The sequence below is a fragment of the Muscardinus avellanarius genome (genome assembly GCF_963383645.1).
Source record: "Muscardinus avellanarius genome assembly, chromosome: 2".
Classification (NCBI taxonomy): Eukaryota; Metazoa; Chordata; class Mammalia; order Rodentia; family Gliridae; genus Muscardinus; species Muscardinus avellanarius.
The window spans coordinates 182514628-182541589 of record NC_137787.1 but is presented as its reverse complement, the minus strand read 5'-3'; positions in this window follow the sequence as shown (position 1 = coordinate 182541589).

The following is a 26962-nucleotide window of genomic DNA, read 5'->3' as shown; positions in this document are numbered from 1 at the left end:
CCACCCCATCCCCTCCCCCTTCCTCCTTCTCATGTTTGGCTTAGTGACTGAATTTGATATGTTTATGAATGTACATTAAGTACATTATGGAATTTCCTTCTTCCCCTTCTCATCTTAACCCATTTAAGGTTTCTCCTTTTTTGTCCAAAGTGCCACTAGTTTAACACATGAGTTCTAGAGAAGGTAAACATGTCCCCCTCTACACATTCTAATGTTTTAATAGTCCAGGAGGCAGATGATAGTAGATGAAACACAGATACAATAATGTATAGGTAGAATGACTTGACATTTTTATAAGATTAAGAGGACATGATCATGGTGTTGCCTGTGTGTAGTCCTACTACTTGGAGGCTGAGACAGGAAGATCATAGTTTCAAAGTCAACCTCAGCTATTTAGTGAGGCCCTCAGCAACTCAGTGAGACTCTGTTTCAAAATAAAGAATACAAACTAGGGCTGGAATATACTTGGGGGTAGAATTTCCCCGAGTTCAATCTCTAGGACTACACAAATTTAAAAAATCATAAAAGGTTAAGATAACAGGAGGTGCTCAGAGATCAAATCAGGGTAGGATTCTGTTATAGGCTGGATATGCGATCCAGGGAAGAAAAGCCCTTCCTCAGGATTTTGAAAACCTGGAGACCCTCTCCCTCCTTTAGTGAATGAAGTGCAATGCTATTCCAGTTTTTACCTAACACTGTGCAGGCTCATTAAGGGCCCAAAGGGAAGGCAGCAATCATTACCCATTCCTCCTCAGTAATTTGGTTCCCTGTAAAGCCTGAATTGTTATATAAGAATAGCTCTGGTTTAAGTGGGCATGTTGTCATTTGATTCCTTAGATTAATAAAGTTGCCTAAGTAGAGAGATTTTAACATATAAAAAGTCAATAGTTGGGTGATCGTTTAAGTGGATTTATGAGACACAGTGTAGAAAACAATGTGAACAGCCATGAACACCTGTGAATAGAGTCTGTTACTCTATTTTGTAAACAGATTTGCTTTGAACTTAAAGGGTAAGTACATACATATCCCTTTGGGGAATCTCAGAAACTCCTCCAATACACAGGGCAACTTTCTTCAGCAAAGCTAAGCCTGGGGCACAGGGCAGATGTGGGCAACTGACTTTCTCTATGATGACCATTTCCTCAAACAACTTCTGACCATGGTTTCTACATCAATGTCTCTCATGATAGCCTCTCCACCTGCCTGACTTTCCTTCACTTTTATCTGACCAGTTGATGTACTTAGTTCTATAACTTTAATCATCTGGCTGTCTTCCCTAGTCCCACAAGGGGATCTGTTTCGCTTCATGTTTTGTTTGCCACGGTATCCCACGGTATAAATAACACCTCACACACTGGAAACCAGTGCTTATAGTCATTTCTGGAAAGTGTTATATGGATGAATAATTGGTCTGTGTAAGACTGGCTACAGTAGATGGAATCTGCCACTTGCCTTCGACTTCGGCTCTAATATTTTGAATAAAAAAAATAGGCCATTGTCAGCGTTACTGTCATTTCTGATATCCCTGAACCACCTTGTGATCAATGATTATGTTAGTACAGAGGCTGCGTCACATCCCATCAATAGAAAATCAGTGATGCGGACATGACCTGAATAACGGAACTATTCACTTAAAAAGCAGGCATTACAGCTACAACTTACAGTAGATAACTACCTTTATGCCTTCTTTTTGAAGTTGGTCAGTTGAAGTAAAATGACATATTCTAAGTAAAATATTGTATTTAGTTTTTTTTATTTTTCAGAGAAAAATACAAAGTTAATTTAGGAAAGTAGGGGATACACACTAAAGGGAGAACATGGGCCATATTAAGAGGGAGACAGGGAAGCATTTTGGGTCTAACAGTTGTTTTGTTATAGGAGACTCGTCATTGAGGGGGTGGGTAGAGATACACAGCAGTCATAGAGGTCTGGATTTTCTAAAATCCTCAGGTTCCTGACAGCCAAACAATGGGTGGTGGCTCAGTGGCTTATTTCAAATTGACTTTGTGACTGTCACCAAATATTTTTTATAGAAGAACATAGTTCCAAAAATTTTGAAGTATGCCAATACCTTTTCTTTTTTAGAAGTTATTTTCTCATTGATACCTTTGTTACCTTTCAAAAATACTTTGTTTTCAACTACTAAAAATGTTTCCTGTTCCAGAACAACCATTTCAAGAAGTTTGATTAAATCCTTACCTTCCATTTACTCAAAACCCCAAGGAATTATCTTATATTAGAACAAGTTTACTTTACGCTGTCTTTTCTGTAAAGCATATAGGTTTTTTCTATTTGAGAAATCTGTTATTATGAAGTTTTGATTTGTGGAAACAATATGTTGTTGGTACTTCATTTATTTCAACATCTCATTTTTTTATACTTTTTATGTGCTTCTTTAGATTAGATGAAAAATGTTTTTTATAACTGTTGTCGAAAGTGACTTTGGAGATTCTTCTCAGGAAAATCTGAGGTGGCAAAGTTATTGCTTTATTTTTTTCCTCAAGTATGGGAAGATCTTCAGTTGGACTTCTCTTGAAGCACTTATGGTCTAAGTGGAAATAAATATTTATTTACTTCTTGGTTTTATGAATTAAAGTATATTAAAATAATCTCTATCGTTTTTATATTTTGATTTAATTTTATAAACATTCATATAGAGAGATTAAATAAATAGTGAATCGTTAGCTGGTATAATCTTTTATTTTTAAATGGTCATCTATTTTTCTGTTTGTAAAACCATTTGCAAAATAGTTCATTTTATAAGCTATCATTTAATTATAAACTATTTTAATCATTATTAAAATGAATATTGAATTTTGTTATACTTGGTAAACAAAGAATCCATAAGCTAGGTCTGACTTACTGAGAGTCTCCACAACTTATGAGACTCTGTCTCAAAATAAAGAATAAAATGTAGGGGCTAGGGAGGTGTAATTCCCTAGGTTGAATCCTCAGTACTGCAAAAACAACAATTTTTTGTGTTTTCTGCAGAATCTCTCAGAACCAGTCATTGTTATAATGGAGCAATATGAAAACGGTTTTGTCTAAGGTGAAGAATGCATCACAGATTGCAGAGAATGAAAGGGTTTTTCTCTGAGTGTTGTGTTAGGCTAGGTTTGGTTGAGAAAATAAAACCACTGCAATTCTAATGGGAATAAGAAATTTTATGTAGGAATTTATATAGGAATTTCTGTCGATTCAAAGGAGCTAAAGTGCTGAGGATTAGGGAGGCTGCAGCCAGAAGTAAGGTACTGTCTCAAGCTTATTGACCATGACAGTTTTAGGTCAAGGAGTGGAGGAAGACATCTGTGGAGTTCAGGAAGGCTGCGCACCTCGCCCGGGCAGCCCTGGTGGTCATCCATGTCAGCCTGACACTGCAATGACCATACCGGCTCCTGCTTCCTGTCTGCCTTGTGACTCCCTCCTGTGCTCCTCACAGCAAGACACCATTAGCTATGCAGGGAAGGGAATCTGAGACACTTAGTAGTTTTTTGAACTATTCATGATGCCAGGTTGAAAACATCAAGATAAGTATCAAAGGCACCAAACACTACATCAAAAAACTTCAAGCAAAATCTGCAAGATTCCCAACATTATCTAGTTTTTGCACAGAATATAAAGGCACAGGAATTAGACTGAATGTTTTAATAGGGCCCTGTGGAAAGGTACAAGGAATATTGTGCCCTGGTACTTGCAGGTACATTTGAACTGATAGAGAATACATGGAGATATTCAGATGATCACAAGACACCCTCAATTCCTGTAAATGCTGCCCACTGGACAGAAAAATATAAGACCTTATTATTTTTTTTTAGCGTAAAGCCTTTTATTCCTCCTTTAAAATAATAACTTCCTGCACTGGGTATTCTTGAAATAGGAATTAGCTATTAAACATTACAATCAATTAAGACGCCGAGAGTAGGTTTCAATTTAGGAAATGGGGAATGAAAATGTAGGAGCACAATAGCGCCAGGCTAGAGGCCCTCGAGTGTCTGCTTCCTCTACTGACAAGATTTAGATTCCTAGGGGTTCTTTCAAACCTTCTGACTTTTTGAAACACTTTCCTATTCTCTTTTTTTCATATAATTTATGTATTTCAAAAATAACCACACATTGTTTTCTGCCCTACCATACAGAAATATATGTACACAAGAGTATCTTGGTTTAAAGATGGTAGTTCAAACAGCATTATTTACCAACACAGTAACATATTTAATTTTAAAGAATAGTCACAGTCATGGTCTTGCAGAGGAGAAAGGATACTGGCTTTTAAACTTCCTCCAGGGTAAACTTAAACGTAATGACCTACTTATGAGTCCATAATAGTGTTGAGTTTTGAAATTAGGTGGAAAGTCTGTGAAAATCTTTAGTAATGCATCTTGCTGATACCAGAATTGCATTACCCGTTATTAAATGCTCATACCTAAAGGACCCATAGAGGACACAGTCAATTGAACTGTATTTTTAAATGTTGCACGTTTATAGAACGTTTACCTTCTCAGAATTTCAAAAAAAAGATTATGTATCTAGAAACAATTCTAGTCAGGAGGAGAAAGAAAACATGTGAAATATGTTGTCCATATATAATTAGTACATTTACATAATTAAGTTATACAGTCCCCAAATTTCATTTCTTTTTAAAGCTCATTTTAGAAAAAAAAAAAGTAATAGCCTTCTGGAGAAATAGATATAAATAGGTCTTTCCCCAGAATCTGTTTTATTTTACTGAAAAGAAACTATTTGTTTCTGTAATTACTTTACTGGACCTAGAAAATGTTCTTTGTTTTGGTGAGTAATTTGAGTGTAGTTCAATATTATAGATTATTAAAAAAATCATTAATTACATTTGAGCTTTTATAATCATTATTCTTTGATTTTTAAAACAAAACTATCTAGTCCCTATTTTTGAATTTGAACCTGCTTAGGACTCTAAAGGACTTATAATGAGGTCATTTCAAGGAATGGAATGATGGAAAATTCTAGCATAGACTGTAAAGGTGAGACTCATCCTCCTTACCGTGATATACTGGAAGGCATGTAGAAATAAAATGAGAAAGCTGAAAATCAGCTGGGTGTGGTGACACATGCCTGTAATTCCTGGACTTCGGAGGCTGACACAAGAGGATCGCAGGTTCATGGACAGTCTCAGCAACTTAATGAGACTCTCAGCAACCTAGCAAAACCCTGTTTCTAAATTTAAAAAATACAATAAAGCTGGGGGTGTAGCTCAGACAGAGGTAGAATGCCCATGGTTCAATCCCCAGCATGTCCCCAACACACACACGCACACACACATCAGAAGTTCTCTTCTGCCACTTTAGCTGTTAACATGACTGTGAGCATTTAGTTTACTTTGAAATTTATGCATCTTTTTTTTTTTTTTCGGTACTGATTGGAACCCCGGGGCATCCTACATCTGAGCCACACCCCTCCTAGCCCTATGTTTTATTCTTTATTTTGAAACAGGGTCTCACTGAGTTGCAGAGAGCTTCACTAAGTAGCTGAGGCTGTCTGCGAACCACGATCCTCCCGTCCCAGCCTCCAGAATGCTGGGATTACAAGTGTATGCCACCACGCTCGGCAAATTTATGCTTTTTATTGGCTAATTTATAAGGATGGCCAAGTGATCTTTTTCGGTACAACATTCATGATTCTGTCACTTTGCATTATTTGTAGAACCAACACTATTTGTGTCAAAATAGTACCAGGAAGGTTGTACTCCTAGGCAGGGAGAAATAAAAGTTTGATTTGGCCATATCTGATGGGGTCTTGAGGAATCAAAGAGGAAGTTTCCTTGATAGGGGAAGGATTCCTAAGGATTTGCAAGATGTTCAGGAGGTCTCCTCCTTCAGAACTCTTTTCCTCCCTGGAAAAAAGCCCTATAGTGCTGCACACCATTAGTTTAGGTTTTAGTGATGTTCCATTTCATAACTGAAGAAATAGTACTGGGAAGGAAAGTCTAATAGTGTTTAAGGACATGAAGTGTGCCACTGATTTTCCAGGTTTGTAATTCCAACTACTACTCACTGAGTAATCATGGATAAGTACTTATAATCTGCTTTTTCACCTGAAGGTTGGGGATGAGTCCCCATGGTACTTCCATGTATCTTGGGACAGATTCTGTGCTGGTCTAACTTTTCAAGGATATTTGGACAACAAACAATCTCCAAAGAGAAATAGGGTCTCCCTGCAGAGATGGGGTCTCCTCCTGGTGTGCCATAAGAAAGATTTGTTTCCTCACTAGTATACACATACTGACTCCCCAAAGTAAATATAAAGAAATGAATGAGTGAATAAATAATTATGACTGATTTGATTGCAGCCCCTTTTCTAAGCCTGAGGTTTTACTAAGTTGGGTGCTACTTGTTTTCGGCACAAACCCACTCTACACAAAATCTTCCTAGCCATACCTGTGGTTCATCTTTCTGCAGTGTGGAAGGATGGGAGAAGTACCAGGGCAATGGATGTGAAAGTTAAGAATTACCGCTGTATCCTCTGTAACGAATTCTTCTCTCTTTAACCCAAGACGTTCATGTGTTAGCTCAGTATCTATGCAACTGTGACAGGTTTGCCAATTAGATAAAATGCTAGGTAAGATCTCTAACCCTTCCCAGTTCCCTGACACTAAAAGGGGGATGAAATAACACCAATCTCATCATGCCATTAGAAAGAATAATATTATAAGGTTCAAACCATTAACATTTGTAAAACCTCAGCATCATGTAAGCATTGGGTGCTTGCTATAGGAAGTAAAAAATAACTTGATCTAATAAAGAAAATAAGTGAATTATTTCTCAAACATATTTTTGCTTGCAAGACTCCTAATTCACACACACACACACACACACACACACACACACACACACACAATCTTTATATTCAAAGGAAATTTAGAACTATAAATAAAGTAAAAATGTAAAAATGTAGTGGACACAACAGGTCCTTAGTTCTATATGAAATGCTCATTTTAAAACCTGAATATTCATATTTAAAATTTTGGAGCCGGGCGTGGTGGCGCACGCTTGTAATCCCAGCATTCGGGAGGCTGAGACCTGGAGGATCGCGGTTCGCGGACAGCCTCAGCTACTTAGCGAGGCCCTCTGCAACTCAGTGAGACCCGGTTTCAAAATAAAGAATAAAAAATAGGGCAGGGGGTGTAGCTCAGAGGTCGAATGCCCCTGGGTTCCATCTCCAGACCCTCAAAAAAAAAAAATAAAATAAAATAAAATAAAATTTTGCATCAATTTTTGCCAGCTTCATGGAGTTGTATTCCATAATGAGTCATGTATTCAGATTCCATAATGAGTCTTATCTCAGATTAAATTGCAAGTGTAAATACCAATTTTTTTTTTTTTTACAATCCATTCCATGGAACATTAAAGAAGAAAGCACAACATGACAGACAACACAACAAACTGTTAATTCTGGTTTCTTGCTATATTTTTGTCCAGAAACTTCTGGGTACTGGGAATCTTGTAAATCATGCCAACAGGTTTGGGGAGAGATTATCCCCAGCTACTATCTGCGTATGCAGATGAACTGAGACACATATCAGCTAGGAGTAGATCCAGGTTTCCTATGTATTGATAATCATACACTTAGTAGTAGGCTGGGGAAGTTTTAATGAAAACATTGAAGAATTATAACCACAAAATCAGGTACAAAAAATAGGTGTTTCAGTGAGAAAATAGAATTTAACAACAACTGTCAAAAATCTGATCAGCACAATAAATATAAACTCCAGAGGAATAATAAATCGTGCTTTTACATTTACTTTTGCCTGTATTTTTTCTGCATTTTATTATCTTTTAAAGTGACAAGATATATATATATATATGCTATAATTATATGTATCATGTAGATAATATATTCATAACATATATATATATATATATATATATATATATATATATATATATATGTAATTATGCAGAGGAAATGATCTATATGTCCTCTTGACTAAGTTTTATTTCACATGAATTTGAGCTCACTGCTTCTGGTATTACTAAAAATTTGTGAATAACAAAGGCTTCTGATAAATTCTATATGGCATTATTCCTACATATCTTCCTTTACGTATGAAAGTAATAATCCACTAATGCAATAACATAAGCACTGCACCATCAAGTACTTTCCTGGCATATGCAACTTGATAGAGATAATACGTCATCAAATATCTTCTGGTTCAGCACATTTCAAATCCTCACACCCACTTACCATACACTTCCTCTGACACTACACATTCAGATTATTGTAGCAGCTTGGGAAGCTCAAGGGGCAGTATGAATATTCCTGGAAGCTGCCTAGAGTGGTGGTGCACGCTTGTAATCCTAGTACTTGAGAGGTTGAGACAGGAGGAATCGATAGCAGGTTCACGGACAGCCTCAGCTACTTAGGCCCTCTGGAACTTAGTGAGATCTTATTTCAAAATGAAGAATAAAAAATAGGGCTGGGGGTGTGGCTCAGAGGTAGAATGCCCCTGATTTAAATCCCTGGGACCACAGGGGAAAAAAAAAAAAAGAATGTTTCTGGAAGCTTCCATTCACAACAGGCCAGTGATAATATCATCGAGAATCATCTCCATGTACCCCAGTGAATTCAAACTACATGTATTTGCAGTTCCACTTCTCTTATGCTGGATTCCTAAAATGTCTGTGACATCGCAAAGGCAGCCGTACATGAGCAGAAGTGTGGGAGAGTGGAACTCAGTGTGGAAACAGACACGGGTTTTGTTTTGTTTTATTTTTAACAGAGTGTATTTAAAATATGCCAGATCTGTGAATTTTCAAAAGTAGAAGACAGGTCCAGCTTTGGGAAATATTATGTTATCACAAAGGAAATTAAAGCTTCTTTCAAACACAAGTGTGCTTTTTAGACCCATTACTTTTTACATGATGCTTTTGGAAGGCACTACAGGGTGACCGAAGCCAGCCAGAAACCTGAGGGTATAATTGCTTGAAAGAGACTGGGTGAACCCAGAGCTCTCTAACTTCTCCCTGTTAACAGAGTCCATGAAATAAAGCTTAAACAAATAGTGAAAATACAGTGGACTGAGAAGTCAAAGGACGGAGAAGTTCAAGATCAAAAGTGGCTGGAATTTGATAAAAGAAAGAGAATTGAGGAGGCCTGAAGCCCGTGTAGTCCCCCAAACGCCCCCAGTCCTGCAGCTATTTCTTGAACTGTGTGTGCATTGGGTAAGACTTCTCAGCTGAGCAGAAATAGCAAGGAAGTAAAGGCTTGAGAGAACAGAGCAGAAATATCAGCAGGCACAGAGTAGAAAGCATCTGGAATGCAGAGTCCAATTCCTGGCATGCCTAACCTTTTTTGAAGAAATTAACACCGTGATTCTAAAATAATGGAAATGCATAGACTTAGGCAAGACAAAACAATCTAAGGGACAAATGGGAAAAAAAAATATTTGTTACTGAGTATGAGATACTAGATTGGGCTTAGTAAACTTTCTGGGATGATGGAAACATTCTATATTTTGTTTTGCTTGTACACATTTGCCAAAATTCATTGATCTTGAAACACACTGAGAACAAGTGTGTCATATTTTTGCAATTTGTTCCTCAATTAAGTAAGTCATTGGAAAACAATGAGATAAACTCATCCCATGCCATATCCTTTTGATCTCTTGTACATTTCAATTTTTATGTACATGTAGGTCTCATATCTGGCCAGATTTCTGGCTGGACAAAATTATTTCATTTTGGGTCCGTTGCAAAATTTATTTTTAATGAAATGTCATAGGAAAGGCATCTGCAAAATAATATGACATTACACAATTCCTCATATTTTTAGAGGTCTTAATGAAATAATGTGTGAAATTTCACACTGTAAGGGATCAAAATAGAATTGAAGTTAATAATTACTGTTTCCATCAGTGTTCTCATGGTTGTGATCCAAAGTACCTGGCAACAACTTAGAGTAAGGGAGATTTATTTGCTCCTGCTTTTGGAGGTTCCAGTCCATATTAGGCCAAGCCACATTTATATTATTATATTATATTATATTATATTATATTATATTATCACACATATTCCCAAAAAGCTCACCACTCCCAATGAGTGACATCCTCAAGCCACACCTAGCTGCCTACTTCACCATCCAAAAAGCCCATTAGCCCTTTAGTGGTCTTAATCCATTGATACAATTAGTACCCTCATGATTCAGTAATTTTCCTTTTGAACATTTTACTTTTGCACAAACACATGAGCTTTTTCAGGGGGCATTCTGTATCCAAACCAGAAAAATTACACTGGGTTGTAGACTGAGAAAGAAATGAGAAATATTTCTTATAATAAATTACAAAATTCTCTGGTCTTTTACTGTCCCTGAGGCATTGAGTACAAAATATTCAAGCCATTGATGAATGGAGAAGAATTTACTGGGTATCAAGAAGTATAAGAAAAATCAGTTTAATTAAATATTACAAATATTACTCCCATTTAAATCTCTAGGCCAACTTTATATGCATAAAAAAATTTTATTCTTATGGGGTTATTATAGGGATTACATATGAAAACTGTGCATTCTGATTTCTTAACAAATGCCTGACATGCCTAAGTACTCAATAATATTAACTAAATTGACTTGTACAATTATATTTTCTTATATATTGAGAGGTAAAGACTACTTGCAACCAAATCTGTATCAAAACTAAAATGTAATAATAGATAATTGCAAGTTATTTCCAAAAGCATTGGCCTGAGCAAATAAACCATAATATAAGAACACAAAGTTATGGCATTTTGAATTTAATTTCATTCTATTTCATAAAGACATATTATTCTCATGATCTGAGAATATCCTGGAAAACTGTGAGAGGTGACCCGTAGCTCAGTGTCCGCCTGTGTGTTCTGATTCCAAGTCTCTGAGTTCTTCTTCCAATCTAGACTTTTTCATATGCAAAAGTCGAGCAAGCTATTTTTTGACCCATTCCAATTGTTCTAATTACAATTCTCCTGAGATTTGCTTCTTATTCAAGTTCTTTCTGGCTTATTCTTCAATGAAACATTTTGCACCTTATCTTTTCTAATTAGTTTGCAACAGAGTGATCTTGTGCATTCTTTATACTGGCCCTGAGCTACTGCAGGGATGGACATAAAAGTTACAATACGTTGTGAGAGGTATGAGCACTTACATAAGAAAAATAAATGAAATTTAAATATGTATATCTGTTCATAGATAGGAAGGGAAGAACAAAGAAAATGCTTTTCATTTATCTTCCTTTTAATCAAAGCCTACATTTGAAAAGATGAGGTATATCCCTCCATACAGAAGGCTAAGGGTTCTGTCATCATCAGAATCAGATATTAATTCATGGCAGGACAGACTCTCCTGTCTACCTCTTTTCCTAAAATGGGGCCAATCCATCATTTAAAGATACAGTTTAGTTTACCTTCTGGATAGATGAAAATTTATGTCTTCTAACTGATAATAAATTTTATCAGGTCTTTCTCATACTTTTCCAGTGTTCATGTTTGTGTTCAAATATTATACAATAAGCAAAATATTGACAAATAATAAAATCTGCATAAAATACGGATCCTGTGCCCCAGAATAAGTATAGTACTTACTTGTATAAAAATATTTTTATGTTAATTTTGAAATATAGAAAGTTAAAACATTTTTCTATCATTGTTACTTCATTGAATTTTAATGGTTTGGATAACTCATTATGATGTGAAATTGGGGTGAATTCTAGTAAGTTCGAGTGTTCATTAGGATACAATATATTCATGTGGAAGCATGTGTGTTTTTTTCAGTAATATTGTATTAAGAGCTATATAATTGTGGATTCAAATAAAGAAGTGGATACCACCACCTAACAGTGTCGGATACATTCATGTTTCAAGAGTCATGTTGCATCATACGCTAAAATTTTTGCATTTAAAATCAAAATTATGCATTACTAACACCTTTGTGAGAGAGAACAGTGAAAAGTGTCCAAATCATGTGTTGTTATCACGGGAGAAAAGTGAATCTAGGATAAATCTTCAATAATTCATTTTTAAAGTACTTACAAGCAAAATGTGTCAATTTTAGTAGGGACATAGAGATAATGGTCAATATTCACAACTTTCATTATAAAACAAATTTATTCATAGGGTAGCATAATTTACAAAAGAAAACATAAACTCCCTTGCCTTTAAAAATATAACCGCAACTGATGACGTTAATCCTAAAGGTTTAAGTAGCAACTCCAACAATTTAATATATTGTTAAATTTGGTTCTTCTTTCTGAAAAATCGTTTTATTCTTTCTCATAGGTGTCAATTTCAAGAGGTTTCAACTGGTGTATTCAGGGTTTACTATTTTTCACTTAATTAGCAATAAAATTTCCAAACATGCCTGATCTCCGGGTGTTCCGGGGTTTCTATAGTGGAATAACTGAATTGGACTAGGCCTGATTCATGATAACTAAAGCATGATAAAATCTCACTGACAAATTGGGGCAAAGCTATAATACTTGGGCATGGAACAGAAAGTATATCTTGCAGCCAGCTATTCATGATTTCATCCTGCTTTTAGACTTGAGCTGCTAGACACTGCATGGTTTTGCAGGGGATTAGGGAGATTTGAGGTCTCCTGAAGTCTAAATGGGAGCCACAGGTATAGTGATTAGCATCACTTCAATACTTGCTGTGTGCCACCTATTGCCTCATGAACCATTTGATGGGAAGAAGAGATGGCTTCTGAGCTCTGCTCTTTATATGTCCTGAGCATTTCAAATAAACGTATTTTTCTTTAAAAGCCCTGGCATTAAGACACTTTCCTGCTTAACACTCAAAAATCCTATTTTGGATACCAGAAGTAAAGTAATAAATCCTCCTATAACAATCTTTACACCTGTCTTTCAACCTTCCTTCTCTTTTCTCCTCTTCTCACTATAGATAAATGTGGAGAACACCAATACATGAAACTGATTAGAGAAAGAGGAAAATAAGTTTTAAAATAAATTACCCATTACACTTATATAAATCATTCTTTACATGTTATATTAACAAGATATTTTATACCCCTTAAACAGCTACAAAGTGTCAATTAAAAATCACATGCCTAATGACAGCAAGTTAGCAAGATCATGTTTCAAAATAAAAAAATAAAGAGTTTAAAGAATTTAGCTTGGAAGTAAAATGCCCCTAGGTTAAAATCCTAGGACCAATAACACAACCAACCAACCAACCAAAACATAACAGAATATATAGGCAAGGGAACTCTATTTCAACAACAACAACAAAAAATGTCAAAATAATTTCTTTAAGAGCTCTATCTGCAGTTGAGTAAACTGGGCTCCAGAAGTTATTCTGAGATGACGGATCATCCATAGAATCATTTATTGACTGCTTTTTAGGATAAAATATTTATGATAACTGAAATTACTGTAAAAATTTTCACCAAAGTAATCTAACTTATCATGGCTGAAGTTTCAAATAATCTGTTAGTTTCAGCAAATTGTGTATTTGGGAAAAATAGAAACTTTATGTCCATGTATAAAAATAAAAACAAAGTCTTAGAAAAATAATAAAGATAACTCGTATACACAGAAGGACATACTTGAATATTAATAGCCCTACCCATCAGAACAGTACTCAAAATTCTCTTGAAGGGCCTTTCTTTTACATTCCCCTTAGGCAATGCATTTTAGAAGAGAAGCTAGAAAACTCATTGTGACATTTATGCATTATTAAATGATAACACTTAATTTATTTCTTTTTCACCAGTTTAATTGTTAAAGATATTCATTATGCAGAAATCTTAGCCCCAATGACTTTTAACTAAGTAAAGCTATTATGCTCGTTTCAATATATTTAGTAATCTGCTGCATTTTAATTCTTCCTTCAAGGTAGTGAATGGTGAATGAAATTGAAATCGCTTAATATATTATTTTAATCTACAATTCAAAAATATTTTCAAAGGAGTAAAAGGGCATCTGTCATTTGACTACACACACTTATAAGGGAATGCTTTATCTATTCCATATCCCAAGAGTGGCCAAAAAATTCAAAATGAGTTAACATTGCAGTTTTAAAAAAATTACCCTCTTCTGTTTAGATTTTAAATTTCTGAGTGACTTTTAAACTAATCTGTATTCAAAACTGTTTTGTCGGAGTAAAAGGGCAATGGTTATTGGTTCTGTGTTAAATTCACTGGGGAAAGAACAAAAGTCTACAAAAAATTTCTTTTAAGTAGCAGAGAACAACATTTACTATCAGAACCACTTTTTAGACCTTTTCTCCTTTATCACTGGGAGAATTTTAAGTGAAAAGAAAGATCATTTATACCTTTTGTTATTCTCTTGAGTCCTATAGGATTAGCTCTGGAAAATCCTAGGGATAAACTGAATATGTGGTTCCCAAGGGAGCAAAGCTGATAAAATTCACACTCAGAAATTTATCAAAATCCTCAGTGCCCTATGAGGGTTAAAATCCCTGCCACCCTTGTCCTTGAATATGACTATTTTATGCCTATGTATGACCCCAAGGATTTCATGGTACTTTCTGGACTATGGGATTTCAGTTGTGATTATGACTAATAACTTTGTAGTTTCAATTTTGCTGCATTCAAGAAAAACAAAAAAAAAGTGATTTGTATTTGTAATTTTCAAAGAAATTCAACAATGCATTACTGAGGTCCTTCTTCCTGATCCTGATTTCAGTCTCAGTTAATCCAAATCAGTGTGTAACTGTCCATGAGCAGAGAGTACTCTCATTTTAAACAATTGTTACAATTTCCTTTTTCCATCCAACTAATGTCAGAAGTATGTCCTGGAAATAAATGTATACTTTCAGTATTTTATTTTTATTTTATGTACATTTTCTACTTCCTGAAACAGCTCTCACATTGAACTTCCTCTTGCCTCTATCATCAATGGATTTCATGTTATAAAAGTAAATGGAGAATTTTTTGGAACTGTTATCTCACTAAACCTCTCTTCATTCATATAGTTAATGAATTGTTCATCATCAGCTATCACTGGGTACAGGGGGAACAATTGCAACAATACAGAGACAGACCACTTTCTTATGATATGTACAGTTTAGTGTGAAAAGCAAGCAGACACAGAACAAATATAGAGTTGTCAAATATTAGAGAAGCGTGCTATGGGAACATGCAATTGAGCAGCCTACTCTCATTTTGAAGTTACAAAATGCCTCCTACTGGAAGCAATTATTTTAGTTAAGTATAGTAAATAGTGGTTTGTGAAATGGGAACTGACAAAAGAGAAAAAAGCAAGTTTTAACTCCTCACTTTTCTTTTAGTTAACACTCACTCACTCACCAAACAAAATACATGAAATTTAGATGGGAAATAATGAAGACTTAGAATTGGGGCCTGAAAAGAATCAATTAATTCAATTGAATTACAAAGGTGGATTCAGAATGACATGGTGATTGCATAGATGTAAAATGAAGGTGAGAAAAATAGGGGTGAGTGTCTCAGAATTCTCACTGCTGTCATTGCTGCAATAAAAACAACTAACCACACAAAGTCAAAGGAGGAAGATTTACTCGCTCACAGTTTTGGAGATTTCAGAGGTTCAGGTTTTATTAGGTTGGGTCTGCAGAGCTCAGGTCATGGCAATGATAAACGGAGAGGGTGACAAAGAAGGCTCTGCTCTCATATTAGAGGGTGGACACAGAAGAGAGAGCAGAAGGAGGAGGGATCACATATAATCCTTAAAACCATACCTCCAGGGACACCTTCTTGACTAAATTTCTTCCATAATTTTGCTACCTACTCTCCATGCTATCTCAGGGGCTTTATAAACTTAAACCATTACAGTGAGGAAAGTCCTACATCCTAGGTTAGGTTCCTAAGTAGGTAACGAGGCCTTGTGCTGACACTGTGTGTCCCAGCAGAGAAGCAGATTTGGAGAAAACTCTTGAAGCATATGTTCTGTGTGTAGAATTTTAGAAGTTCAAACAATAAGCTAGTGAGTGACAGGTATGTATACCTTCTATCTGAAGAGTACTTTAATTACATTGTAGAAACACAAAATTATCTTAACTTTAAAATATCACCAAAGGACCTCAATACCATACACAGGCCAATGTATTTTGGATACCCACCCCATTCTTGTGATCATGAGTCTGCTATTTGTCTTGCCTTCAAAGATAGAAGCCCAAGACCCACATTCAGCCTCATAGTCTCATTCCCCAAGTCTTATTCATCACGGTGCTCCTCTAATTCTACTTTTAAGTTTGCTTTTGAAGTCATCCCTTCAGCTGCACCCTCTTGCTCAATTCCTATTTCCTCAATCTCCCTTTATCCTGGAAAATTGAAAGAGCCTGCTAATTAAAGATCTTTTCTCAGTAGCATCCTTAAAATGAATATTTTTATTGTTTGCCAGCAAGATCTATTTAAAATGCAAACATTTCTATATTTTGTCTTTCTTCCTCTTTCCAGTATTAACTTTTAATAGGCTTTTTTATACAGCTTGATTTTTGAGGTTTCTCTCTCTGATTTTTCATAATTCTCTTTTTCCAACCTGTATATGTAAGGAGATAGAAAGATATTAGGCAGACAGGGTCATAGAGCCATGATAGAAAGATCAAAATATCTGACAATCAACAAGATCAAACCTCCTGATTGTCAACAAAATCAAACCTCCAGACAGTCAACAAGATGTTTGCAAAACTTTCAGTGTTCCAGACCGTAAGTATACATTATCTCAATCCCAGAAAATAACCTCAGTCACAAAGGATAAATAAACTACCACAACTGGGCATATAGTCCCTCAAGAAGAGGCACTGACCTATTGGGCAATTCAAAAGAAAAGTCACATAGATTGGATGTTGGTAGGATCTCAGACTGAGAGAGGGAACTCAAAGAAGGATATGAACTCCTAGAAATGCCAGCCCCAAACAGTTACCCATTTGAGAACCCCTCCCTTTGAGAGATTTTCTCCTTTTGTGCAGATTGTGTGGACTTTGAAGGAAGGTGGTGGGCAATTGATGGCTTTTGGCTTGGACCACTGCTGGGGAATGACCATAAAGCAGCTGCTAGACACCAGAGTCCCACTGCCCCTGAGAGTCAGTGATCTGCCTCTTTTTCTCTCCTACTCTCTTTACAATAAACTTCCTGCTTGTCCCTCCAATGTCTGCTAGTGTCATTTCTCAAATTCCCCAATAAGACAGGAACCCAATAAGAAAAGTGTTGCTCTTATATGCACATAATGTCTTTTCTCTTTCTTTTCTGATTTGTTGATTGTGTGTTAAATAGTCAATATGCATTCTAAAACATTGTTTTCATTCTGGAGGCAACAGAGAACATGACAATGAGTCAGATCTTGTCCTATAGAGAACTTCTGGCCATACTCAGATCCCAGCCCCAAGAGCCACCAGCATGGTGACCTGGGACAATTTACTTAACCTGCCACTGCCCCTCATTGTTCTCTTTGTAGGATAGGCATGGTGAGAGCCAGTACTTAATAGTTTTGTTCTGAGGACCAAATTAAAAAATTTGTTAAAGTGCTTTGATGTTTTCTAAAGTAAAGTATTTTAATGGTATCTGACACAAAGAGAACATCATAAGTTCCTGTTTTTATTAACTTTGTGAAGGTTAATTTTGAAATACTAATAAGAAAGGGCATGTATGTAATATTAATCTACTAAACTGAGTAAGTCATTATCATAGTCAAGAGTTTTTGAGTACTTTCTATGTTTTAGGCATTAGTTATATATTATTAAGTATATGAATCATAGTTTCTTTTATCATGAAACTTGGCAGCTAGAGGAAGAAATACACATTTCTGAGAAATGAATATATGTTCATCAATCTTAAGCATTGTAAGTAACCAATATTTAATATTTTTAAAGTATGATTATGTTTTTCTCTTCATCCTACTTTGTTTCTTGGTTTCAATAATGCAAATATCTATATATATTTTCTCCATTCAGAACTGGTGATTGTAGTCCCCTCCCTTCCTTTGATTTAACAAGAATTTATTGTGTACATTGTTGTTTGGTAACAACATTCACACCCACTGAACTTAAACTGTGCTACTGTGCATAGTTTATACTGCATGGGTAGTTTCCTCCAGAAGGTGTGTTGGTAAGAAAATGTCATACATATCTGAACTATTAAATTGCATAAAATAGTTAAATTGTGGAATAAAAGAATTTAAGCACTGCTCAGTAAATTTAAAACCTAACTAGTGAGTCCATAGAGGAACCTAAATTCACCCTACTTCCAAGTCCAGCTCATGTTTTGTTCATATTACCTACAATTAACTCTGTCTATGATTATCAAAGATTTCTGACATGGCTGTGAACTCCAAATTGCTTCCACAGTCCGGTAATTAATGGAGCTCAAGAGAGTTTGTCTTGGAAGCAGAGCTGATGGGGTAAATCTGAGGAATCCAACAGAAAAAAATAGGATTAGACTGATACCCTCCAGAGCTTGCTTTGTCTACCCTTTCACCAAACCTAAGCTGGCCTTATCTGTTTATTGCATGTTTATCTCCCATAATTCTTGTTCCCATCTGGCCCTGTTTGAATGTTTGTCTATTTCCCCTGCCGAATTGACAAAAGGCCTGAGCCCAAATTGCCAGAGAACTTGTTTTCTGAGATTTTGTTCATTTGTCTAAGTTCTGCTGGCTCTGTGACCCTGCCTTTCCAGACAGATGTTGGGTTCTCCATTAACATAATTCTCTGTTCTGACACACAGTCATTTAACGAAAAGAAAATATCTTAATTAAAACATATGATTAGCTTTGTCAATTCAAATGAAAATGACTCTCTAATTTAGACACAGACATAGAATTTTAAAGTTAGGAGAGGCCTTAGAGATCACCTAGTAAATGAATGGTTTGGGTAATTGTCCTCCCCTGCTGTGTACATTAGCATCTGAGCTGCATTCAGTGCTGTCAAACAGAGACTTTTAAAAGAGATAATGTGACCTTAGGAACACAGAAACTTTCTGATAGTTGGACTTCTTAACAATCTTGCTCAAGTCCTCTGACCCTACAGTTCATGACATAATTATTTATTAGGCTTGGGATAGAATCTTTTATGGCTTAGAATAGATAATAAAAGGGATTACTACCCAGGCAGCTTCTCCCTTAAACTCACAGTTTTCCTAATCTCTTTCCCTATGGCAACAGAGCAATTACTTTCCAGCATGTTGATTCCTTTGTACTTTAAATATAGATAAATGTAATCATGCTGAAAACCTGGGGGTTAACTTGTGTGAGTGAACTGAAATCCCAAACTGCAGAAAAACATTGCTTCACAGCCTAGTTTTCTATAAAACCTGGTTGTAAGTGCATGTAAAGAATGAAATGGATCTCAAGTAGATAAATGATTACCATAGTTGAGAAAATAAAATCCAACATACCTAAACTTAATTAAAATATTATTTCCAGAAAACAAAATAAATTCTGTTTGGTTTGTTTCTCAACTCTGGTTTTCTTTCATTTGTTTTGTTGTTGATGTTTTGTTTTATAGAAAATACAACTTGGTTTTCATAAAAATAATATTTATGAAAATAATCAGAAGATTGGCTTGAAATGGAGGAGGAAAAATGATACAGTAAGGCAAAATCTCTGGAATTATAGAGTAATACATCAGTTAAGCACTCAAGAATTCTTTATGTGGAAAGCAAATTATACCAAAGAGAATTTAAAAATTAGTGTTGTACAATGTACCAAATAAGCTTAGAAAAGTTAAATCTGGGTGTTTTATGTGAAAAAAAAGTCTATCCCAATGATTAAATCATCTGAATCATAAAGCATCTCTCTCTGGGTATGACCTTGTCCAACATGACAGTGAATTTCATCAAAAATAGAAAGTCCATTTAAACCCACAAGAGAATTGCTGTGCTTTAGATATAGTGCCTATTTTTTTTTATCAGTTCCTGAGTATCTCACAAAAAAATATTGTGTCTATAGTAACTCTACAATTTGTGTTAAAAAAAAATCAGTGATATTAATGTCATGGGAAAACAAAATAACTTCTGTGAGTTCTTGGCTTCCATGGTAAAAAGAATTTCAACACACGCTAGTCAGAGATAAAGGCAGAGGTTTTACTTAGAAAAAATGAGGTATTTGAGGGAAAAGCAGGCCATCTTAAGAGATGGAGAGTGAACAAGAGCAAGAGTATGGGAGTCTTTGCTGTTTATATTAGTGCTTTTATAGAACTTCCATGAGCTGGTGGGCGGGGTCCCACAGTGGAGGTTTGGACTTCCTCTTAGTCCTCAGGTTCCCCTGGCAACAGGTGGTGGGTGGTGGTATCTGGATCTTTGTCCTTTTCCTCCTGGCCCCTTTGTTTATTGGGCATCTCAGGAATACCAGGTGGGGAAAAGGCCCTTGTGATTAAGAGTATGGGCCCATGGAGGATTCTGCCTATGACATACACTATAGAAGTTCGACATTATGTCCTTTCCAGGTTTTAAAACTATATTCTTTTCTTCCCAATTTGTCTCCTTTCTACCTAAAATTTTATTTCTTCTATTTTATCTCATCAAGTAGCTTGTATTTTGTATTATGTTTACAATAAACCCTGAGTTTATATCAGTTAGATTAGGAAGGCTAGGGAGAAAATTTCTAAGTATTAGAAGACTATTTCTTTGGAAGAGTAATAGTGAACATATCATTGGAAATTGTTAATCTTCTATTCTCTCATCTGAACATGAAATGTGGGATATATATATATATATATATATATATATATATATATATTGCATTACATTATAAGATTAAAGTGTATAAAACAAGAAAATGTATTTCCCCAAATGAAAAACATACAGCCTTGTGAACACTTCTGTTCACTCATGTAGATATGACACTTTGAGACAATCTTTTTCTGCTAAGCTCTAAAATTAAAAAGCAATAATTGATGATGGAGTATGTGGTTAACTTGGTAACATACATTATTAGATATTGCCTAAAGCTGTAAATGTTTTTTCATGTATCCAGTAATATCTTATTCCAATCCCATATTTAAAGTGATATTTTAATTGGATTTTTAGTACTATCTTCACATCATAATGCCTTATACATAATTGATGTAGTAATTTGAGGACTTCTGAGGAGAGCAGATAGAAATATGTCCAAACTGTGAGCTTAATACAATCATAATGATCCCTGATTGTTTTGATAAGGTTATGTTTTTATAATGCAGTCAGTGATGACTGGATGATGGGTTTTTTTGGTATTTTTGTTTTTGTTTTTTTATTTTTTTATTTTTATTTTTTTTTGCAGCACTGGGGATGGAACCTAGAGGTATTCTACCTCTGAGTTACACCCCCAGCCCTTTTTAAAAATTCTTTATTTTGAAACGGGTCGTTCTGAGTTGCAGAGGGTCTCACTAAGTAGTAGCTGAGGATGTTCACACACTGCTCTCCTCCTATCTCAGTCTTCCAAATGCTGGAATTACAAGCGTGAGCACCATGCCCGGCTCATGATGTAATATTTTTAAGATCAGAAATAACTGATATGTTACTGAAATGTAGTTCTAACATTGTAAGAAGGGCTCAGATGGGAAGCAGGTAGGTTACATAGGAGACTGTTAAAATAATATATATGCAAAATGGTTTGGAGCCCAAACCAAAAGCATGCAATGGATATAAAAATAAGGATTAATGCCGGGAGTGGTGGTGTAGGCTTGTAATCCCCGTGCTTGGGAGGCAGAGACAGAAGGATCGCACTGGTTCAAAGCCAGCCTCACTGGCTTAAGAGACCCTGTTTCCAAATATAAAATAGGTCTGGGAGTGTAGCCCGGAAGTACAAGGGTTTCCAGAAACCCCAGTACCACCATTAAAAAAAAAAAAAAAAAGGATTAAAAGAATGATTACTATTTTGGATCATATACTGCTTACTCATGATTTGATATGAGGCGAGGTAAGAGAGAGCATTTGGGAGAAGAAAGAATCCAGAATAAGGCTCACGTTCCTGGCGTGGGTAACTGGTGAATGATCATTTTGTCTCTCAAGTAGTGAGTTTCAGAATAGAACCCCACTGAGAAAAGGTTTCTAGTTGTGTGGTGAAATTTGTGAAGCTGGAGATGAGTATGTGGTAGTGACCTGCAGGACAAGTCAAGAAATTCTGGCTTTTGCTTGGTGAAATAATGAGTGTGTCTGTGGTCATGGTAACCCAGAGAAAGAACAGAGATGAGAAGACAGTCGAGGATGAAGTTTTCGGAAACACTGCATTTAGGTTGAGACCTGATGCTCTGGAGGAGGAGTGGAAAGGAGTCACGGAGCAAAAGAATGAGACACACCACAGAGATGTACATGCAGCCAAGCTTCAGAAGTGTTTTAAAAATAATGAAATAGTAAACAGTGACAAATGCAGAGAAGAAAACCAGGAAGGAAAAGAGAATGTTTGATTTCTGAATTCAGATATTAGTATTCTTAATCTATAAATGTTATTAGGGAAGAGATCAAATAGACCAAGAAATATTTTAATATTAAAATTTAATTTCTACATCTATAGTTTTATAGAGTAAGGGAATTCAAATTTTGACTACACTTAGGAATTACAAACAACAAAAATATTTCCACTGCTCATATAAGTAAAGCTAATTGTTTTTGATTTATAAATGTTCACTACTCTTCTAATATGAATACAATTTTAAATTATATATAATAATTAAACTTTTTCAGTGATTGAATAAAATAGAAAAAACAAAATATTTAAAATAATTACACTTCAGCTGATAAAAATGACATGCATTCCTCAAAAAAATGCGGTAGATGTCTGAAAAAACACAACACAATTTTTAACAATACTAACAGTATGAAAATGTTGAATGATTTGTAAGAAGCATCTTGCCAAAAAGCAAGAAATTGTAATTTCTTCAATGAGGAATTCAGAGTTTATGAGCATTTCTTACTAAAAATGAAGCATTTAATTAAATAACACATTGAGACAATAGTTAAATTCAAAAGAGAGGAAGGTACATGCTATGGAATATTACTCATATTATTTTGGTCAAAATATCTACTGTTTATTGCTAAAGTAGAAGAAAATTTTTAAAGTGAATCCTTATCCTTGGAGCAAAAAAAAAAAAAAAAAATTCCATTACAATGATCTCACTATGCCCTGCATCTCCTCATGCTCCCAGGACAAAGAAATAGAAACAATTTCAACATCTTCCAGAGGCAAGATCATTCTGATGATACAGGAAGACAGGAGTACCATAAACTTTCTGATCATTCACAAATTTCAGGTAACTATAACTATAACTCCACTTAGGCAGTTTGCCGTTAGGATTAGTATATTATTCATAAATTATTAATTTTTTCAAGAAACATTTATTCTTATTAAAATAGAGATTTTTTAATTTGTAGTGTCCATGTAGGCATTCCACCTGGAAACTGTAACCTGCTTCTAAAAATATTTTTACTTGATAACACTATCACTCATTTTATTCTTTATTAATATGTGATTGTAGGGCTACTATTTCACATTTTTTTCCCTGTGTCAAGTAATGCAGATTTCTCAGGAAATCCACTGCTTCTTCCTGGAATCCATGTCTGCATTCTATTTTATTTTTCAACATGTTTATCAGGTATTTATTTCATTGTTAACAGATTTGAATGGATATCAAACCCATCACGTAATTAGGTAATTTTAGGTTTGAAAATTACATGAATTCTTTTTTATTTTTGTTTTGAAAATTGAAAAAAAAAAAAAAAGGAGGACATTTTACCTTGAGCTATACCCCCAGCCCTTTTTATTTTTTGTTTTGAAACAGGGTCTCACTCAGTTGCGGAAAGTCTAAGTTGCTGAGGCTGTCTTATACTTGTGGTCCTTTTCTCAGCTTCCCAAGTACTGGGAATACAGGTATGTGCTTCATACCCAGCTAATTATATAAAATTTAAAAATCAAGCGGGGCATGGTAGTGCACACTTTTTTCCTAACATTCAGGAGGCAGAGACCAGAGGATCGGGGTTCATGGACAGCCTCAGCTACTTAGGCCCTTTGCAACTCAGTGAGACCCTGTTTCAAAAAATAAAAAAAAGACTAAAATATAGGGCTGGGAGTATAGCTCAGAGGTATAATGCAAAAAAAAAATCAGATTTAGGCATAATATTGGTTTTTTTCTTTCTTATTTAAAAAAAATTGTGAACATATAATTCATTAAGAGAAGGAAAAGACAGAAAGATAAACAGCAGGGACATCTCACTAATGTTAACCCTTAATTCCAAAGGGCGCTATTGTGGCCTTGACTGATGAGTGCTGTTAATCAGCCTCATCCCGGAAAGGGAAGTATGTTTAACTAGATCTCATTGGGATTTCAGGATTCAATGTTAATTACGAATTACAACTCATTCTGAAGAAACAAATACTCATTAAGAATCAAGCCATAGGCAAGATTCTATCTCTTCCCTTCACTAGCCACTTCCCTGACCTTGAAGAAGGCAAATGAACACTGGGAGCTTGAGTTTCCTCATCACAACAGGATAAATTCTAATTGCCTTGGATGGCATTGCAGGTCCTTATGGACTTTCCTTGACTAATTAGCTCAGTCTTATCTTTTCTTTTCCCTATTTCCATCCTCTCACAGCATATTTTCACATTTTATGTTACCAGAATATCCAATGACTGTGGGTACCAGAAAGTGCTCTATTTGACCCTGTCTCTGTGCAAATAATTTGCAGGGGCTTCTCTCTGTGTGCTCATCTCAGGAGTTGGTCTGAATTCATTGCTCTCACTTTGGTCTTTGCTGAAGAGCTCTCTCTTCTGGGAAGCTGACTTGTTCTCTGAGGTCTGGGGTCTCTGATAGCAATTTCTGTATCATTTATTATTATTATTATTATTGTGTATGTGCGCGGTACTGGAAATTGAACCCTGAGACATTCTACCTCTGAGATACATCCTCAGGCATTTATTAATTTTCTGTTTTGAAACTCTCCCTAGGTTGCTAAGAGTCTCCCCCCTTTGTTGTTTAGGCTATCCTTAAACCAGGGATTCTAATGTCTCAGCATCCTCCAAAGAATTGGGATTACAGGCATGCACCACCACATCCAGCTATTCCTCCAGTCTTAATGATATTAACAACTCGAACTTAATCAAGGATATGATATGAAGGACATAAACTTTTTCTTCCGTATTCATACATAGAAGATGTTTAAGCCTTTTATTGATCTTACTAAATGAATTTATTGTATATGTTTTTCTAAAAAGTAAAAATAGTCTAATTTAACATTGTATATTAAGAATTGAATATTAAGAATATTCTAAAAGTGTCTACTAAGCAGTTAGGTAAACTAAAACAACAGATAAGTACCAAAATATAAGCTACATAATGCAGAGCCCTTTTTCCAATGGTGATCAGTGACAGAAGAGGTAGAACTATGAACAAACAAACAGGAGAACAATGTGGAGAATCCTGTTGAGGGATGCACAATTTTCTGTAATACAAGGCACCAAATATTATGGGAGAATTGATTCTGATGAGACGATATAGGGAAGTTTCCTTAGGCATCTTAAAATCCTGGTCAGAGAAGGGGAAAAAGAATATTATAAAAGATGAGTGGAATAAAAAAGATAAAGAGAGCAAAGATGCAGTTTAGGGGGACAGCGAGCCGATCATCCTATGGGGATGTGACATACACACGGGGTTTGAGAGACTGGGGAGAAGTCAACAGCTACAGCGTTTTATTTTGTGTTTTTGCTATAGGAGCCTCAGGAGTTACTTTTTATGGAAAAGAGTAACATGACCTGCCCTGTGACGTCAGAGTAGGGCCCATCTTAGAAGCTAGGGAAGAACACTGGTGGGATTGCTGAGATACAGGTGGTAGGAAAAGCCCTGGGATGGGACCTTGTGATCCAGAGGACCACACCGTTTGCTCAAACTTAACCAGCCTTCAGAAAGGCACTGTTCTCTAGGCCTGTAGATTTCCTTTAGAAAATTCTTTCTCTGCCCTTTGAGATATGTCTTATCCCAGTTTTGTAACCTAGGGATGTCTTCCTTAAAAACCCAGCGATCTCCTTTGAAATGTAATGATCAAGAAAGAGAAATCTACCAGTTCCTATTCTCTGTGGGAGAGTAGGAGACTAACTTCAAAGGATGCCAGTTAGCAAACACAGACAACCCAATGACACCGAACCCTCATCCTCCCTCTAATGTCCTCCCCTAATTCACGAGCCCCGGCCTGCACTTAAACCTTCCATTCTTTGTTTCAATGAAGTTGAGTTCAATCTTCCTTTCCTTGTGCAATAGTATCAACTCTGTTTTTGTAGGCTTGAATAAAGCTTCTCTTAATTTTTTAAGATGTTACGTACAAATTTTCTTTTACACCTGAAAGATAGCGCTAATACTGAAAAGAAGAGAAACCTGTGTCTGATGCCACATTTCTGAAAAGACTCTCCAAGGATTTAGTTGCATGAAATGAATATAAGAAATTAGAAAACTGAGGATAGTCCTGGAATGCATAACTGTATGGGTACCAAGACACTGAGGTAAGAGTCCAGATTAGAACTTGCTATGTGTCAGAATTCCATATTTCATATCACTGGTTGAAATATATATATCAATGTGGACCAAGAAAGAAAAAATTATAGCTGTGTTTCTTTCTTCACTAGGATATTCTATCTTGAGCAAAAATAAGTCTTTGTTCTTCTGAGTCAGTAAGATTTTCTGATGTTAGTTACCTCAAAATAATCTAATCCACCTTAAATGGTACAGTATCCTGATATATATTTTGTATTGGAAACTGAGCCTAGGGCAGTTCTACCTCCAAGCTAGATCCACAGCCACACTTTATTGTTGTTTTGAAGCAAAGTCTCATAAAGTTGTTAAGGCTGGGATCAAACTGCAATCCTTCTGTGTCAGTTTCATACATACTGGAATCACGGCACATACCACCACCATGCTCAGCCTGATATGAAAGTTACTGAAGCAAAAATAAGAAAACACTTTATCAAAAAATGTACTAATATTTTTATGCTTTTATTTGTGATCAAGTCTTAAAACATTGAATATTAGTATATGTATTTAAGGAA